General features: G+C 46.8%; 1 long non-coding RNA gene across 1 annotated transcript; it reads left to right on the top strand.

Moving 5' to 3' along the window:
- The first annotated feature begins 10,177 nt into the window (after window positions 1-10,177).
- LOC132249878 (uncharacterized) lies at window positions 10,178-15,307 on the top strand. Its single transcript, XR_009461358.1, has 3 exons — window positions 10,178-10,296; window positions 13,273-13,344; window positions 14,267-15,307. It is a non-coding gene; the product is annotated as an uncharacterized LOC132249878 (long non-coding RNA).
- Window positions 15,308-18,106: the final 2,799 nt, after the last annotated feature.

Here is an 18,106-nt window from a genome sequence, read left to right on the forward strand (position 1 = left end):
CTCTGAAGCTTCGGAGCTGCTTCGCCCATATTGAGGCGGAAACCTGGTCCGGAGCTCCGGATTGGATCACTGCCATCCAAAGCGGCCAGATCCGAAGCTGGATCAGATCACTGCCAACTTGCACAGGCCTACCAGTTATGTGCACAACTGTACTTTGGAGTTGAAAAGGTAATATGACTTCTTCATAAGGGATTGAAGTCACCAAAGCTCTCAGCCGGAGCTGGGCCAGTAAGCTTTCACAAACTCAGTTAAGGGAGCATAGACTAAATACTGCTGAGTGTTTTGTAATCCCAAGAGCCAGGGATTTGGGATCTGGATGCGGAGATCCAGTGTTTTCTTTTGAATAGGCTATCGCCATATTCATGTAGTTTGTATTCTCATGTAGTCCTGTATCTGGGAGATGTGCAGAGACTGCAATTTGTCAAAACATCTCCCTAGGAGTTGATTCACACTTACTTTTTAGTTTTATCTCAGCTTCCTTTGCCCTTCATATAACTTTGATGATGTCTTCTTTTAATAATAAAAAATAGAAATAGTCCCCCATCCAAAAAAAACAACAAACCCAAAACCAGAAGAGCCCTCCTGTTGCTTGCTTTCACAGTAGGCAGTTCAAAAGTCTACTGCTGCTCCTGACTAGAATCACTGCAATTCTTTTTCATTTAAGCCAATGAGAACAGTTGGCCAAGAGTGAGCATACTGACATCTTCTATGATTAAGGATAAATTCAAAACTAATACAACTCTAAAGGGATCCAATGAACATGATGTGAGCAAGGCAAAGGCGTTGTTATTCAGGTGCTTGGAAATTGGGACATTCTTTTATTTGACAGTCCCAAGACTGAGGCCCCAAAGTGCATTTCATTAGAAAATAGGGCTGCTGCAACCCCTAAAGTTAATATTGCCCAAGTGTCACTCAAGATTGTGCAGGCCAAGCTTTGCCTTGTTACCAAGGATGTGAGAGAGAAAGAGTACAGTTTGGCTGGGCTAATGCTGAGTTTGTAGCTGATAGGACCTCTCAGCCGGATACCAGGCACAACTTGATAGAAAAGCAGCAGATAATACAGCCCCTTAAAATGTGGGATTAAATTTAAAAATGGGCTTGAGTGCTACAATGGTTACAAGCTCAGAGGAATTTTGCTTGCCTGGTTACTGCAATAGGTTTGGGAACCTGGTCTGAGGTGCCAAATCTTCCTGTGTAGTGTGTGGAGGGATAGGGTGCCTCGAACAGACTCAAAAAAACCCAAGCTGGACTCCAACCACAGAAGTGCCCTAAAAAAAATCAGTGCATGCTCTGTCAGACAGTTTGAAGTCAGTTAGCAGGGAAGTGCTGATGATAAGAGTTGTACCTTGAGGCTCATGACAACAGTTTCGATACTTTACTCTGTGCTTTCATTATATCCCCTTTGCCTAAGGAGCTTATAATACTTTAGGCCCCCCTAAGACAGGGAGAAGATTCATCAGGCTGTAGGTCACTTTGAAACTGGAGGCACTTTCCACCCCCCCCCCCCCCCCCCGGTGAAGATGTGCCACTATGCAGAAAAAAGATTCATTGGGTTTTGAAAACAAGAGGGAAGGAAGTTCCTGAGCCCTTGGCTTAAGGCACTCATTGAAGGTGGATGGTTCGGGTTTCCAGTCCCTGCTGCAGTCACTGTTGTGTCGTGTCAAATACAGAAATCAGTATTGCTACAGGATGGGGACCTGGTGCTGTTCCCCTGCACTCATTGCAAGGGGCAGTGTCCTGCTCCCCAATGAGCTTGAAGATGATACTCTGGAAACATCAGTATGTCCCCAGCACTAAATGCAATATCCACCTACTGCAGGAATTTAACCAAATTCCAAGTTTCTTTCTTTTTTTTACATATATACATATTCAGTGAAAAAATGTGTCTTAAAAAAAGAAAAAAAACAAACAACCCCCCCAACCCTAAATACTTTTTGGATAGTTTTTTCTTTTCAGATGTCTGTTGGGTTCTCAGTTTGCTACCTAAGCAACCTACAGGTTCTCAATGGACACTAGGGCTGTGTGAAATTTCACTGGCCGTTTTGTTTCAATGCTGTTTCGACTCGTTTCGAGTTTGAAACAGTGAAATCGAAATGAAATGAAGAGCTTTGAAACAGCCTCAAAGTGAAACAAGGGCAGTTGAAACGTTTCAAAAGTTTTGAAACGTTTTGAGTTTTGAAGCTAAACCTGGGCCTGCTTGCAGAGAAACAGAAAATAAGGAGAGGGAGGGGGAAGAGCAGGGAAGAGCTGCTCTCATATTGACTGTGACTGTTTGGCTCCCTGAGATGCTGCTGGTGCTACTGTGCTGCTCACTAAGTTATTACTTATTGGCATTTAAAGTGGTGGACTGGAATGAGGCTGTAGGGGAGGAGGAGGCCTCATTGGGAAACACTACCGTGTCATGTAGAAGCCCCAGCACCAGTGAGGGTGTGCATTAACACACACAATCACACACCATGAGTTGTGCTTGTCAGCAGCCTGAGGTGCAGTTTCCCAGAAACTCCTGCACCTATCTCCTTGAAACTTGGCAGGCCTCATGCCCTCAGAAGGGGTTATGACCCCTGCCATTTCCATTGAAAATCTGCCAAAAAATGACAAAGTTATAGGCAGTTTCATGTTTCCCCATTATAGCCTATGGGCAAAACATTGAAAAAGCATTGAAAAAGTGAAACAGTTTTGACAAAACAAAACAGAACAGAACAGTGCTTCTGAAATTAAATGAAACTTGAAATGAAACACTGTCCCATCAAAACAGAAGTCAAAATGAAACGGTGCTGTTTCACACAACCCTAGTGTACACCCCTCTGGAGTACCAGAGAATGGCTACACAGTGAGATATGAACTGGTCCCATTTAAAACTTATCACTGGTTTTAGAAACCACCAAGACTAACTCTGCCCAGCAGGAGGCAATAAACAGGAGTTTTGAACCCCAGCTCCCACCCCACCTCACCAACCTTGGGTCAGACCCTCAATGATCTAAACATATTAATATAAAAGCCTGTGGACCATGAAACTGTACATCTTTCAGGGCAGTGTGGGCTTTGTGCTCCATGTTACCAGCTTGATTTGGCAGCATGTTGAAGGTATGTTAGTGTAAGTCACCCACAAAAGGAGTAGGGTAAGGTGTTTTTGATTCCAAGGGCATTTATACACATTTTCCAAGAAGGGGTAAATTAAAGCACCCAGAGCATCTCATGTATCAGCGTCCCCACACTTCAAAATGGCAGCAGGAGGCACTTTAAAACTTGCCAAATAAGCTTTAGTTAAAGCACCCCTGCCACCGTTTTGAGGTGCAGGGATGCTGATACACAAGACACTAGAGGTTGTTGGAGTGCAATAATTACCACGCTCCAGCAGACAATTAATCAAGTTTGCTCTGACACGCTGTGATTACACAGCACCAGAGCAGCCCCACTGCTCACATCTAGACCTTTCAGGGCATCTATTTTTCCTAGTTGGAAATAAACCTTTTTAAAAGTGACCCAGATGTAAAAGATTCCTCCTCAACTACAGGGACCAGAAATAATTTAATTACATCTTTTTATACCAAAGTTTACTGCTCAAAGCAGCCCAAAGGTACCAAATAAGTTTCTAGCATGTCCTTTCACTCTGCTAATAAATACAGCCAGCAGTGGACAGCTAACAAGTTTGCACACTTCTAACTGATGAAAGTTTCATAGTTTCATAGTAGCTAGGGTCAGGAGGGATCTGAACAGATCATCTAGCCTGACCCCATGGCACAGGCAGGAATGAATGCTGGGTTCACAAGACCCCAGACAGGTGAGCATCCAACCTCCTCTTGAATTTGCCCAAGATAGGGGTGAGGACCACTTCCCTGGGAAGTTGGTTCCAGATTTTGGCCACCCTAACTGTAAAATATTGCCTTCTGATCTCTAACCTAAACCAATTCTCCATCAGCTTGTGACCATTGTTCCTTGTCACCCCAGGTGGTGCTGGGGAGAAAAGGGCTCTGCCTATTTGCTGTTGATATCCCCTGATGAGCTTGTAGGCAGCCACCAGGTCCCCCCTCAGCCTCCTCTTGCTGAAGCTGAACAGGTTCAGGTCCTTCAGTCTCTCCTCGTAGGGCCTGTCCTGCTGCCCTCTCACCAAGCGGGTGGCCCTCCTCTGAACCCTCTCCAGGCTGGCCACATCCCTTTTGAAGTGCGGCACCCAGTACTGGATGCAGTACTCCAACTGCAGCCTGACCAAAGTTGCGTAGAGGGGGAGGATCACTTCTCTGGACCGGCTTGAGATGTACCTTTGGATGCATGACAAGGTATGGCTGGCCTTGCAGGCTGCGGTCTGGCATCGGCGGCTCATGTTCATCTTGGAGTCAATAATGACTCCAAGATCCCTTTCCGCCTCTGTGCTTTCAAGAGGGGAACTCCCCAGCCTGCATGTATGCTGTGGATTCCTTCTCCCAAGGTGCAGCACCCTGCATTTGTCTACGTTGAACCCCATCCTATTCTTCTCTGCACACTTTTGTAGTCTGTCTAAATCTAGTTGCAGCCTCTCTCTCCCTTCAAATGTGCCCACCTCACCCCACATCTTAGTGTCATCAGCAAACTTGGACAGCATGCTTTCCACCCCCTCGTCCAAGTCGCTGATGAAGATGTTAAACAGTGCGGGCCTGAGGACCAAGCCCTGGTGTACCCCACTGCTCACATCTCACCAGGTTGAGTACAACCCATCCACCACTACTCCCTGGGTGCGCCCCATCAGCCAATATTTTACCCATCCAACTGTGCAGGCATCAATGCTGCAGTCAATTTATTGACGAGGATGGGGTAAGAGACAGTGTCAAAGGCCTTCTTAAAGTCTAGAAAGACTATGTCTACAGTGACACCATCATCCAAAGATTTAGTTATTTGGTCATAAAAGGCAATCAGGTTGGTCTGGCAGGACCTGCCTTTGGTAAACCCATGCTGATTGCCCCTGCGCATGATCTCTCTTACAGGCCCCCCACAGATGTGCTCCTTGATGATTCTCTCCAAGATCTTCCCGAGCACCGAGGTGAGGCTTACAGGGCTATAGTTACTTGGGTCCTCGTTCCTCCCTTTCTTGAAAATTGGGACCACATTAGCCATTTTCCTATCCCCTGGCACCTGGCCAGATGACCACAAATGCTCATACAGCCGAGCCAAGGGTTCTGTGATGACCCCTGCCAGCTCCCTCAACACCCTTGGGTGGAGGGCATCTGGACCTGCAGATATAAAATGTTTAGCCCTTCCAGAAGATCCCTAACTACATCTGCACTGACTGAAGGCTTGATAGATCTATCCCCAAGATTGTCCCTACCTCTGGTAGGTGGGATATCCCAGGCCCTGTTCAGGAAAACAGAGGCAAAGAAACTGTTAAAAATATCAGCTTTTTTGTCTGGCGTGGCCACCAGATTACCGTTTGTGTCTTGCAGGGGCCCTACATTGCCTGGTGCCCTTTTCTTGCTCCCAATGTACTTGAAAAAGGACTTTTTGTTGTCTTTAACCCTGGACGCTAGCCTGAGCTCCATCTCTGCCTTGATCTTCCTAGAGCCCTCCTACACTCCCGGGCCGAGAAGGAGTACTCTTCCTTGGTGATAGTTCCTCCCTTCTACTGGTTGTACGCCTCCCTTTTAGTCCTCAGGCATTGCTGAATGCCCTTGCTGAGCCAAGGGGGTTTCTGAACACTCTTACCCACCTTGCTTCTCTCAGGGACTGTTATCCTTTGGGCCTGGAGGATCACCCCCTTAAGGTACAACCATCCCTCGTGGAATCCCATCTCCTCTATCTTCTGGGCCCTTAGTACCTCCTCCACTAGTCTCCTAAGCTCATTGAAGTTGGTCCTTCTGAAGTCAAGGGCTTTAGCCTTGGTGTGAGCCCTAGACATCCTGCGTTGGATAATGAAATTCAGCAGGTGATGATCGCTATTGCCCAGGTGGTCAAGGACCTGCAGTCCCCTTACCAGGTCATCCCCCGTGGCCAGGACCAGGTTTAGCAAGGTGTTACCCCTAGTGGGGCTGTGCACTTCCCTGGATAAGGTGAAGGTCTTGTAATACAGCCAGGAACCTATATGAGTGGTCAGACCTGGCTGTCTGCTCCTTCCAGCAAATGTCTGGGTCGTTTGGGTCACCTATGACAATAACATCCCTTGACCTAACCGCCTCCATAAGCTGACTGGAGAAGTCCCAGTCTAGCTCTTCCCCCTGGTTTGGTGGTTTGTAGTAGACACCCACCATAAGGTCCCTTTCACCGCGCCCCCCCTTGTAGTTTGACCCATAGTGCCTCTGCCCAACCCTCCTGTAACCTGAAGCTGATCCTTGATGATGTGAGGTGCTCTTTGACATAGAGCGCAACCCCCACACCTTTCCTCTCTGTCCTGTCTTTTCTTTTCGGGTGTACCCCCGAATGCCCACCGCCCAGTTGTAGGTAGGATCCCACCAGGTTTCTGTGAGCCCTACTAAATCTGGGTTCTTACTTGCAAACAGGAGGCATAGTTCCTCCTGCTTACATCTCATACTACAAGCATTGGTGTAGAGGCACCTGAGGCCTCCTGAGGGTGCTCGTGCCTTCCTCTCACTCCCAGGACAGTTGTGGCCCCCTGCTCCTCGGACGTTGATACTTACCTGTGCTTCCCTTCCTCTTGTCACCCTGCGTGCTGGTGAAGCATCCTCTCCACTTGAAGCAGCCCCTTCCCCCGGTGAAGCTAGTTTACAGCCCACCATAAGAGATCAGCCAACTCTAGAGGAACCTAGAGGAAAAGATACGTCTGCCATTAGGGGAGAGGTGAAGCCCATCCCACCCCAGCATGCCGTCCTTACAAAAATATGGGTCGTTGTCAAAAAACCCAAAGCCTGCCTCATGGCACCAGCTCTGAAGCCACCGGTTAACTACGTCAATGCAGGCCTCATGATGCCTACCCCATCCACTTACTGGAAGAATGGAGGAAAATACCACCTGAGGTCCCGTCTTCTTCAGTCAGTGAAATCTTTTATCATACATTGCAGTACGATAGAGTGCCCCATTCCTAGATCTAGGCAGGAATATCTATGTGATTATAGATCTCAAAGGCATATTCTTCTCTCCAAGAGAAAGCCTTTCCTGCTCTGACTGTCCCTAGGTCAGGGATGTGAAACATCTCTGAAGCCAGGTGCTGGAGCCCAGCCCTAAAAGTAGGTATGTGAGAGCACTTTGTCAGTCCTGCTTCTGGCCAGCAGCAGGTAAAACATCATGCTGGAAAAGTACAGATTAAATGCAAAGGCAAGGCTGGAAATGTGGCTTCTTATTTCACTCTCAGAGCTGTCTTTCAACATCAGCAGCAGGAGGTCTCAGAGGAATGCTCAGGTCTCACCCCAGAGACCTTTGCAAGGTCCCGACAGACCCTCTCCAGTACCTGTGAATCCCTGGGGAGGCTTCAGCTGGCTCCAACCCCAGTCTGCACAGGCACAGGGGTGGGCTGGTATGAACTCTACTCTGTGGGGTGTGCTGGTACAGGCTGTGCTTGCATCACCTAACTACATTGTGGAGTTCTCAGCTCTAGGGAGGAACAACACGGGTCATGCTCATCCCTGTGAAAGCACATGGATTCCAGCAGCTCCCAGCAGGGAAGCATGTTTAACACCTTATTAAAAAGGGACTGTAGTTCTCCTGGAGATCTGCTTCCCTGGGTTCTCTCCCTTCCCTGCAGTCTGAGCCATGAACCTAGAGGCATAGCAGGGCAGCTTCAAGCTCTGGGAAACAGTGATGCATGGAATAGCAGGTGCTGCTAATGGTGCCAGTATGGCCCCATGTTGTTGCAGCACTATTTTTGCTCCCTTTACTCCTGAAGGTGGCAACCGGGGTTGCTACCTGGTTACTCAACCTCTGTTATGCTACCGCACAAACCTAAAGCCCAGCTGCACTGTTCCCTGTAGTGGGTTATCACTCAGCTTTTATTTTCCCTGGGGCAAACTTGTTCCCATGCAAAACAACATCAGTAATAAAACAACTAACATCAATAATATTGAAACACAATAATAAAACAACCACATATAAAAACAACTGAGGCTAACTCAAAACTTGCGGTCCTTCCTTACACATAGAGGGAGCAACCCCAGCTTTGTGCTGCCACCTCAGCACTGCAGTCTTCCCTCTTACCCTCAGCTACCCTCCCTGGGAGCTTTTAACTTTCCCTAGGGCCAGCCAATCATCTCTGTCAACTGGCCTTTTGCTCCTAAGCAGGCAGGCTATTAATCATTAATCCCCTTCAGCTGGGATTCCCACCTCTGAGCCATGAACCTGGTTACATTCCCCTTTGAATATGCTGGCTCTCCGCAGGCCGGCATGTTCGAAGGGTGTGCCTACAGCTGAGCTGTGCGCGCTGCTCAGTGATGCATGCATGCCACATATTCAAAATGAAGTGCAATACAAATCATTGCACTTATTGGTTTGGCATTTTATTGCTTCTTAAATATCTTGCACATGTCCTATTTCCATTTATCATGTAATTAATGCACAAATTGCATGATAAATGCAACATCTGCCATGGGACATTATGTGACAATGTATGCTATATCGGAGTGACTCCTCAGCCTCAAGCCTGTCTTCCCTGTTCTGCTGCATGGCTGCAGGGAACAGACTAGATTTTACCCTTGGGGTAACTCCTTACCCCAGCCACTTTCAGTCTTTCTCAGCCCTTGACCAAAGCTTGAAACTCCAATAGAGGCAGTCTGCTGGCTTTTGGAATGGTCCCCTCAGTTTGCAAAATATTATAAATCCTCACCTCTATAGAGGGGAAACACTCGTATAACCCTGTTTTTGTTCTGTATAAAAGGTGTCAAATATACACCCACCACCTGGATCTGGCCTTCAGAGATGGATCATGTGCCACTCAGGGACTTTTGGCTGTGTGTAACAAAGCCCTGCTCTAGAGGAAGGCATGATGCCCCCTGGGGGCTCCATAGTAGTCTGTTCTACCTTATTATTGAAGCCAGCTCCCCTTCTACACACCTGTCATGCCTTGATGTAAATATGTATTTAGAGAAGGGAGGCTGTCCCAGGCATCCCTGAGGGAGATCTCATCCACTCATATAGAACTATAGTCTAACTGCCCAATGTCTTAAGGGCTAATGTTGTGGTCTCCTCATCCTCCCTTCTAGCCATGCCCAACCCTCACAGATGTTACCAATCAATCAATTCACACCCTGCTCCTGGGCTCAGCCAATTAAATGGGCTCTCTAGCCCTGCCTCTGCCCTTCTTTAGGCTCTGGATGCTCTCTCTAGAATCACCTTGGCCCCTCTCTTGGTGCTGTCTCTAGCCCCATCTAGAAATCTTCCTCTGCCCTACTCCCAGGCTTTGGTCTTGTTCTCAGCTCTATTACACTCTCTACCCTGTTCCCAGGATCTGGCCCTGCTCCCAGGGCTGCTGGGACTTCTCACCTCTTCCACTAGTCCCAGTCCCAAACCACCGGTGTTTTCCAGGCAACTCCACAATGTTCTGCTTACCTGCCCTGCTCCCAGGCTCAGGTATATCCCTGGTGTGAGTCAGGAGCTTCTCTGCAGCCCTCCTGCTCAGGGGCTCTTCCTTGCATGGCACCAGGGCCTATATTTCAGGCAAACACTGAGAATCTTGTTACTGTCATGACTGATAAATAAGCTTAGTAATACAGGTATATACTCTAGAGATCAACTTCACTCCTTCAAGATGAGGTTTCATTGAGGTGTAAAGAGCTGGTTTCTGGAGAAGACTGTTCTTGACCACCTGATTTAGCATTTACTTGATTTCCCATTTTAAATTGACTTATTATAATATAGAAATATTTTCATACCGAAAAACTCGATTCATACAAACATAAGAATGATGAAGATGAACATAATTTGACCTTAGCTGTAAAAGAGACTAAACCTTTACAGTGGTAAATTCAGTACAAGTGTACGTATATGACAACTGGTGTACTCCAGAATTAAACCAGCATTTGGGCGCATCAGTGGCATCCTGGTAACCTTAAACTTCAGTTTCTTTGGTCTGGGATTCATATGCTTCTGTATTATTAATAGCTTGCTCTTATGAGTAGCTAACAATTACATTAAGACAAGGTAGAATCTGAGAAACTGTATGCAATTGTGGCGTAGCAGTTATTTCCTTTTAAAAAACCTGACCCTTTCTTAGATCTCTACCAGGAAGTGGGATGGAAACAAAGAAGGCCAGTGGCTGCAGTGCAAATTGAACATCTTCCTCAACATCCTGTGTTTAGAAGAGACTGAACAAGAATGGCAAAACAACCATATTCATAGACATAAAGATCTTACTGAAGGAAAAGGAGACTCCAACTTGAGATCCAGGTAAAGAACATCTTAACCATAATCTTTTAGGAAGATAAAAGTTAGCTTTAAGGATTTGCTAAAAGAGGTTTTCATGTTGTTTCTAGAAATACAATGTCGTTAAATAGCATTTGCTCCTACTGAGCCTTTGTTAAGTGGCAGGATCACCCTTGGAACCCAAACTAGGCAGGTGCAGTTGCTGTATGCTATGTCTAGCAATAGAATGAAAATGATTTTTAAACTAAAGATTTGAAAGATAAGCACCACCAAGGTTTCTGTCTGCAGTAGACACTCTAATCTGAACTCATAGTTAAAATTATGGAAGTTGTATTTTGCTTGGAATTAGTCTTTAAAAGGGCCTATACATATGCAGTGAGGCTGCTCCAACACACTGTAATTATGGTGTGTTGGAACAGATCTGATTAACTGAGTTTGCCAGAGCATGATAATTACCACACTCCAGCAGACTCCAGCATCTTTTGTATCACCGTCCCTACACTGAAAAATGGAGGCAGGATGCTTTAAGTACAAAGTGCTCCAGGTGCTTTAATTATAGTGGCTCTTGGAGCTGCTGTAATTAAAGCACCCCCCTCTCCCAGAGCACGTGTCTAAATGCTCTAAAGTTCTAATGTTGTATTTATTAGGGTGTCTTCCAAATTCTAGCCAAATGTAACGAGGTCCCAGAAAGGCAGATAAAAGCACGGCTATTGCCACTGCAAAGATGGGAATAAATGAATGTGATGTATTTATTTGGAATCTTAGTTTTTTACCGAAGGTTCCTAATAATACTACATTATTAACATATCTGTCAACACCCTTCTCATTGTAATGAATCATCAAGACACCAATTGCATATCTTTGAAAATCCTGCATTGATGCTGTTTCCTTTGAGCTGCTTGCCACTTAAGGGCTGGTGCAGGCTACAGGGAAGCAGCAGAGACACAGCCCCCCAGAAGGATTTTAAGGGGCAAGGTGCTCAGACCCACTTTAAGGGTCTGAGCAGGCTGTGAGGCAGCCTGCAGGTGACTGCAGAGCTAGTCAGGTGGTCAGTGATAGACAGGCGGCTCCCTGATTGAAGCAGGGCTGAGCAGCCTCAGAATAAGAGCAGGCCCTGAGGAGTAGAGCCAGCAGTTCCTGCAGAGATGCTGCTGGAATAATAACATTGCCCAGCCAGAGCGCCTCTGCTCCCGGGAACACTCTGGAAGTCAAGGGTAGGAGCTATGGGGAAGGAGGAGGTTCCTAGAGAGCCAGGGGATCCCAAGCCCTGTGGAAATGGCTATGGGCCTACAGAAGAGCAAGGCTAGCCTTGCAAAAGGGGCTTAGAGTTGTGGGCCTACACAGGGGCTAGGCAAGCCCCTAATTAGAAGAGGCAGGGTGAGGCCAGGGGCTCAGATGAGCCCAGTTGAGTGCAGGGCTGCCTTTTATAAGATCTCAAGGGCACCAGGACAGCCCAGCAAAAGATGGTTTTATGGTGGGGTCCAATAGGGGACCCCTGCAGAGTAGGGAAGTCAACTGATGCCAGAGAATCTCAACAGGTCAAAGCAAGGGGGCAAGGGCCAAAAGGCTGAAGGGCAAGTAAGCCAGTGCGAGAGCAGGTCAGGGATGCGGAGAGCTATTGGCACCCTGACTGGCCTGGAGGTGGGGCCAGGGCTGGAAGCAGGCTGAAGGTCCCTTTGATGGGGAGGACGTCACTGTCAAAGAGAGGATGCAGGATCAGCTGGTCAGCACGCTCATGTGGCAGAGGCTGGAGCCCAGCCTGCCAATAGGAGGGATCTGATAAAGGGGTTGGAGAGAGATGGAGACAGTGAGAGGAAGCCATGAGATGGAGTTTGCAGTAGAGGGCCCAAGGGAGAGAACAGCCCAGGTACAACATGCAGGAGCCCAGTGAGGGAATGAGCCCAGGGCAAGTAGCCTGCATTGCTCCAGGGAAATAACCTAAAACCACACCCTGGTGGGGAGGATGGTGCGGTGGGGCTGCCTGTGGTGGGGCAGTCTTCAGGAAATGCCATACCTGTGCCTCCCCGGTGAAAGGCAAGTATGGGGTGCCGGAAAGCCTCAGCCCCCGCTGCCTTGCGGGTGACCCTGTGGGGCAGAAAAGCTAGCGGAGCACACCCTGAGATAACGGCACGAGGCTTGGGCTACAACGTGGGGGCCAGAAGGGCCCATGGCCTAAATGAGAGTGGGGCCTAGTGGGAGGCCAGAAAGAGAGTGAGGTCCAGGTATGTCTATAGATACCTAAGGCTCACGGAGCATAAGACCCTGCAGCCCCAGTGAGGGGATAGAGTATGAGAGGTAGGAGCCTAATGAGAGGCAAGGAGCCCAGAGTGCATCTGGGAGTAGATGCCCCAGTGAGGGGGCATGTGGCCACGGTAAGTCTGAGGATGCCTGAGGCCAGGTTTAGGCCAGTTGTTAGTCCTGTATTGTCAACATGGCCAAGAGGATTTTAGGAAGTCAGTGGGCGAAGGACACCTATTTTCCCAGTCCTCCCTAATACCTTGGTCAGACTTGAATAAAGAGCCAGATTTTCACAAGAGATTACTCCTACACTGCTGCTACTGATTTACTAACAAGAGGAACTGAACACAAGCGGTATTGGATGCTAGGCTAGTTACAGACACTATTAAATATGGAATTAGAAGTTTACGGAGTTTCCAATTATGAAGATCTTAGTCACATTGTACTGCATTTTTGGGGGGAACAGTAAGTTATATAAACTATAAATGACACCCCCTCTTTGGCATGTGCTGGTTGACTGGGATATAAAGTAAACACTATCAAAAACAGCACTAGCTTGTCTGAAAACTGTATCAATAAAAAGCGGCAGATCCATAAGTCAGATGGTCTCAAGTCAGCGTGGTAAGACTGTTCCTAAAAGAACAACCCTCACTTCCTTTGGGGTGGCATCCCAGCACCTCCCTTTATCTGATGAGCTGGCCTAATGCTTTGCTATTAGTAATTCAAGTTTCTATGGTTATCAACATTGTTTTCACCTTCCAGGAGAAGGGAGCATCCGTGCAGAACTGCAAATGGCCCAATACTTGGACAGAACAGCAGAGACTTCCTCCTTTGGTAACACTTCAGTTTTCCATTTAGTTCATCTCCATTTTGCCTGGGGGAAATTTTGAAATCTTTTACTCATGAAGTTATTAATCCTGCCACTTACTCACAAACATAGATTCATAGATGTTAGGGTCGGAAGGGACCTCAATAGATCATCGAGTTCGACCCCCTGCATAGGTAGGAAAGAGTGCTGGGTCTAGATGACCCCAGCTAGATGCATATCCAACCTCCTCTTGAAGACCCCCAGGGTAGGGGAGAGCACCACCTCCCTTGGGAGCCCATTCCAGACCTTGGCCACTCTAACTGTGAAGAAGTTCTTCCTAATGTCCAGTCTAAATCTGCTCTCTGCTAGCTTGTGGCCATTATTTCTTGTAACCCCTGGGGGCGCCTTGGTGAATAAAGCCTCACTAATTCCCTTCTGTGCCCCCATGATGAACTTATAGGCAGCCACAAGGTCGCCTCTCAACCTTCTCTTGCGGAGGCTGAAAAGGTCCAGGTTCTCTAGGCTCTCCTCGTAGGGCTTGGTCTGTAGGCCCTTAACCATACGAGTGGCCCTTCTCTGGACCCTCTCCAGGTTATCCGCATCCCTCTTGAAGTGTGGTGCCCAGAATTGCACGCAGTACTCCAACTGCGGTCTGACCAGCGCCCGATAGAGGGGAAGTATCACCTCCTTAGATCTATTTGTCATGCATCTGCTGATGCACGATAAAGTGCCATTAGCTTTTCTGATGGTTTCGTCACACTGCCGACTCATATTCATCTTGGAGTCCACTAGGGCTCCAAGATCCCTTTCTGCTTCCGTGCCACCCAGCAGGTCATTCCCTAGGCAGTAGGTATGCTGGACATTTTTCCTCCCTAGGTACAGCACTTTACATTGCTCCTTGTTAAATTGCATTCTTTTGTTTTCTGCCCACTTGTCCAACCTATCCAGGTCTGCTTGCAGCTGTTCCCTGCCCTCCGGCGTGTCCACTTCTCCCCACAGTTTTGTGTCATCCGCAAACTTGGACAGAGTACACTTCACTCCCTCGTCCAAGTCTCTGATGAAGACATTAAAGAGTATCGGTCCAAGGACCAAGCCCTGCGGGACCCCACTGCCCACACCCTTCCAGGTCGAAACTGACCTATCCACCACGACTGTCTGGGTGCGACCTTCTAGTGAATTCACCACCCACTGGACTGTGTAGTCATCCAAGTCACAGCCTCTTAACTTGTTCACCAGTATGGGGTGGGATACCATATCGAAGGCCTTCCTGAAGTCTAAGTATATGACATCCACCCCTACTCCTGTGTCCAGGCGTTTCGTAACCTGGTCATAAAAAGAGACTAGATTAGTCAGGCATGATCTGCCTGCCACGAACCCGTGCTGGTTTCCCCTCAGCATAATTTGTCCTGCCGGGCTCTCGCAAGTGTGAGCCTTGATAATTTTTTCAAAGACATCTACAATCAGGTGCAAAGAAGATAGCGAGAAGAAGGAAATTTGCATATCCTGCCATTTGAACTACACAATGCTTCAAGGCAGAGATACCAACTACACAATGCTTCAAGACTGAAATACCAAATCTGAGATACCAACTTTACTGGAATGACCTCAAGTTGAGATAACTGGAAGATGGATAAGAAACTGAGCATGGAAAAAGCCCAATGCTGAACAAAGACTTGAAATCCCTATAAAAGTGATATGCAGACAAGCCATGATGGAGAATCCAGTGTCTGCAACCTCCTGGAGCACAGGCACATCTGTTCACCTCCCCACCCCATTTATCCCATCACCCTCAATGAGCCTGGACTGGCTACCCAGAGCTAACATTGAGTAACTTCTGCTGATAAATATAACATCTTACTGGAGTGGTTTTGTCTGTACGTCTGCCTATGTCTGTTTGCATGTATGCTTGTCTATGTCTGTTGGTATGACTGGTGTGTCCAAGCTTATGTATCTGCTTCATGTAATCAATAAACACAGCATTTTGCCTTATCCCCCTTTATAAGGTCTCACTCTTGATTTGAGCAATTGGCAATTTAAAGTAACATAATGTCTGTCCGTAGACATACAAATCAAGTCTGTGAACTTATGAAATTATATTAAATCTTGTGCTAACTAAAGGTATTCAAACCTATTTGTTCTGCTCTGAATTCATTATTTTATATTCTTTGATGTTGTATTTACTAGTACTGGTAGCTATGACAAACAGTGGTGGGACCTTTCTTTGTGCATTTACAAGGATATTGAAAACTAAAGTGCACAACACCTCTTAGTTCGCTATATAGACAAGCAGCACCTGGGACACTCATTGTTAAAGTTGCCTCAGTGCTAAATAAAGCAAAAACATGCCTAAAATGATCAATCCATTTATCCTAGCAACAAATAGATAATGGGTAATAAATGAAAATAACTATATATATTTATGTTATTTCTCTGTGAAGGATACACTGTAAATCACTGGTGCACAGTCCTTAAGAACTCTTGGTATTCTGGGTCCATGAAAGGGAAACAGAAAAAACAGCTGTTTCTGGACACTTCCTCTCTGAGTTCATGTCTTATTGCTCTATAAACAACAAAGCATGAACATATAAGCTTTCTGCTGGGGTCATTTCTGGCAGAAAGATGCTCCCCTTTTCTGCTGAAAGCCAGAAAGAGGCTTCCAGCAGAACTACGCCTATTATGGTCTCCCCTGTATTTCCCCTGGTTGCGAGGCATATTTCCTCTGCTAGGCATATGTGGTATAGCCAACATGGCTTACAGCCATTACTATTTCCACCCCCTGCCCCCTCCCCTGAGCATGTTAAAGAGGGCTCACTGACCTTCCTAAGATGGTTACAGTATCTGACCATCACTCCATTGGGCACGATCAAGTTGCATTTTTGAAAAGTTCCCTCTAATAGCATAAGCGGGTTGCACGCTCATACTTGTTAATTGTTTGGGTTTTTTTCAGAATAATATTGAAAAAACCTCCCCGAGTCTCCATCTGCAGGATAGCTCAAGTCTTCCTCCATTAACAACAGTGATCTGAGTTATGAGTCTTATGACTGAGTATTAGTGGATATAGGAATAGTCAAGGCCAGATAGTCCCTGTATAAGGGAGACTGCATACAAGCTTTTTTTTGTAGGAGTTTAGTCTGAGCTATTTTTTTTATTTTTACTTTTTCATTTGCACAAAGCTGTCCATAAATAATTGCAGCATTTATGTCAGGTCATGACAGCTACTCACTGAAAGCAAAAACTTGTTACACAACTGTCGCAGAGAACTTAGGTGCCCTGCTCCTAAGAGGGGAGAAAACTGCTAGGGGAAGAGCCCTGGCAGTGAGTAATGAGTCCAGCTGCTGGTTGCCAGGGCAACCAGAGGAGGTCAGCTGACCAGAATGGGTAGGGCCTGGCTCCCATATAAAGCCCAGGGGCTGAGGCCAAAGGGGCAGTTCCCTGCCAGTGGCAAAGAGCAATCTCAGGGAAGAAAGAGGAAGCCTGACTGCAGGAGCAGTGTTTGACACTGTGGAGGGATGGAGTATTCCCTGGTAGGCTTGAATGATGTTTTAGCCAGGCAGCTTTAATTTATGTTACAGCCCAGGGGCTTGTGTTTTGTTGTTATTTAAATACCAGTGGTTTGGGTGAGGCTATTAGGGGTTGGAGGAGGCCTCATAGGGGACCCACAGCAGCGTGGGGACCCCAGTGCCAGCAAGGGTGCAGCACTTGGGGTGCACTGACCCCAGCCCCAGGAGAGGGGGGCAGCACATTGAGAAGCCCCAGGAGAGGGGACAGAGCAAGACAGGGCTGCGCAGGGCCCAGAGAAGAAAAGGCCCAGACCGAACAAAGTCAATTCCATTGGCGAGGCATGGGCTGCGGTGTAGGGGAGGAAACGGAGCTGCAGATAGCGCCCCCTGGCATCGGGGCAGTGAAAGGGCAGCCTCCCGCTAATTAACATTAATTAACAACAAGGCATGGCAGGCACGAAGGCAGGCAGTTGCCCCAGGAACAGGTGTGCGGGCCACATTTAGATCAGCCCAGAGTGGACACCTGTTACAACAACTTAATAAATAGATAGTATGGTGCCAAGTCAAGTCCTTTCCCAGGTACTAGCAAAACTTTAGAAAGGAAACTAAAAGGGGAGGTAAATACTTATAACTATTTTGGGGAGGTTGTTTTGAAAGGACAATAATTCCACTGCTCTAAGATGCTTCAATTAATATATCCTGAAAAGTGAGTTATAAGGTAGTACATGAGTTTAAAATAATCAGGCTCAGCAAACTTGCATTAGATTTACAACAGAGCTATCTTGTGCTTCCTCAACAATGCAAACAACCTTATATCCAGGTGAAGGGATTGCCAAAAAATCTCCACAAAAAGGCACCACCTTCTGACATATTTGCCCCTTTATAACCCTTTGTATAGTCCATCATTGGGATCATGACCAGGAGGAAATAATTTTGCACTATAACTTGACAATCTCCAGTTACAGTAGCTACTCATAGGCCATACACTTAGTTTCAGTAATATTTGCTACTCCTGAGAGGTCAGAACAATAAGCTTCCAGAAGAGGGACTGTTTTAAAATCAAATGATTTTATTAATCTTGGAATCCCAACAAAACCCATTTACCGTGCATATGCCCAAGTGCTCCAGAGCATACCAAACTCTTTTGGGATTACATACTTCTTTCCCAGATCTACACCTCTCTTCAGTGGTAGTCCAGTCCTTGATATCAAGAAATATAGCCTTGGCACAACATCCATTTTTTTTTACACATAAAAGTTAATTGGTGTACCAATGTGTGCATTATGAC

This window comes from Alligator mississippiensis, chromosome 4, assembly GCF_030867095.1.
Source record: "Alligator mississippiensis isolate rAllMis1 chromosome 4, rAllMis1, whole genome shotgun sequence".
NCBI classification, from domain to species: Eukaryota; Metazoa; Chordata; order Crocodylia; family Alligatoridae; genus Alligator; species Alligator mississippiensis.